Genomic DNA, 2,013 nt, shown 5'->3' on the forward strand with positions numbered 1-2,013 from the left:
TCCCAGAGTCCAGCTCTGTCTGTTTAGCTGTCTTTGGTGTGGGCAAAGGGGTGGAGTGTTTGGAATATACAGGTAAAAGGATGGAATGGATGTGCATGTATTTACCTTAGAACAGCTATGGGAGGGCTTTAGTGGTTTTAGGCCCCAAATAGATCCACTTTTTAAAGGAGGGGAATAGGTCTAGTTTTAAGGTATGTACTAATTAACTATTGCTTGTACCCTGTCGTTAAAGAATGGATCCAGTCATTGAGAGATGAACATCTTCAGTTTGAGTTACATACCATCTCACAGTGCTTGGGTCATACAAGCTAAGTCTTTCAGTTCTTAGCATGTCCACACACTGAAAATCAGTTGTTTTATTTCACCTTTCTCCTGCATCCTGTCAGAACACAGTTCCCTGACTTTGGTACTTTACTGTGAATCTCATGCTTTATTTTTTGTTCTGTTTTGTTTTGTTTTGAATAAAGTGGTGGCAGTTCTGTAATAAACCAAAGTGGGGGCTGGGAGGAGGAGGTTCCCTCTGTTTGTCTTTTCACCTATGGAGCCATTTGGTATTTGTATGGTTGCTGATGGCTGTAAATGTAGCAGCGAGTTTCTTCTGGGATGGTCTCGTCCTTGGAGAATCCTATAGCTGTTTAATATATGTAAATAAAAAATTTCCCCCCTTTTACCTGTTTTATGTGGTGTTTATATTGTGGCAAGTACTGGCACTAAGATCACACTCTTTGGTGAGCAACAGCAGTGTATTTGCTCCTGTGTTTGCAGGAGATACTCCCTGCCTCTAGGATCTTGTAATATGTGTCCTCTTTCCTACAAACTTCTCTACATGGGCACTTTTGGTTTTTAATTTTCTCCTGGGATTTAAAAGTCTGTAGTGAGTCATCATGGCTGCCCACTGACCCAAAAGGAGAAGCCCTCCATAAGACCCCCTTGGTGGGTGGGGCCAGAGCCAACAGCCCCTCCCACAGGAAGCAGAAGGGAAGAGCTAGAACTATAAGAGCTGGCCTTGAGAGCTCAGTAAGAACCCAGAGGGCAAGGGATGACTGGCTAGGGCCCCCAGGACTGTCCGACCCAGGAGACAGGCCAACATCACTCCGAACCCCGCCAGGCACCAAGGAAGGACTGAGGGGACCAGAGTCTGTGCCAGGTCCCAGAGCTGAGGTTGTTTTGCCAGGACCAGGGAGGGACCCAGAGCCTATGGATACCATCCCAGCGCTGGCGCTCCCAGAAGACCCCAAGAAGCAGCAGTCATGCCAGGATGGTCCACACAGGGAATTAGGAAATGTCCCAGGGAAAGCCGACTCTGCACCAGCTAATGAGATGGAGGTCGAATGGGCAACACGTTGCTGCCTGGATTCCTTCCAACCAAGTGGCTGCCCATGCTGCCACTGCTAGGGCCCTGGACTGGGACTCAGTAGAGTGGGCAGGCCTGCGTCCCCCCGCCACCTCTCCACTTGGGGTGGCAGGTTCCCCCTGTAGGGGAAAAACCCTTGCGCTTGTTGGCTCTCTGCCAAAGCTGGGAGAGCTGACCCCCGACTCAGCCTGCAGACAGGCCTGAGCCTCAAACTGTTATAGACGTCTTAGTTTGTTTGCTGCCTTTCCCTGACCCAGAGCCATCGCAATTGAACCATAGTCTTGTTTGTTTGCTGCCCGCCCTGACCCAGGACCAACGCTGCTGAACTGTATAACCACCTTGCTGTTTGACACCCGTCCTGACCCAGGAACAAGAAATTCCTATTATGCCCAGCCTGTGTTGTAAGTCAGCATAGCCGTCTGCTTACCCAGAATGGTACAGGATCTTCGCTTAGCAACAGCCCAAACAGAAAGTCAGTTTGGAGATAGAAACACCTGGATCAGTGCTGAGATGTATTTATTCCTTTGGCAGAATGGTTTTACAGGGGCCACTTTGGGAAGATAACACTGTCAGGAAGAACTTGCTTTTTGAGTAACTGTTTCCTCTGACCCTCTAATACTAATACATCTCTCTGCTCCTGGGGTTATTGTGTCTCTGGT

Source organism: Pelodiscus sinensis, chromosome 9 (genome assembly GCF_052426305.1).
Source record: "Pelodiscus sinensis isolate ZL-2025 chromosome 9, ASM5242630v1, whole genome shotgun sequence".
In the NCBI taxonomy this organism is placed as follows: domain Eukaryota; kingdom Metazoa; phylum Chordata; order Testudines; family Trionychidae; genus Pelodiscus; species Pelodiscus sinensis.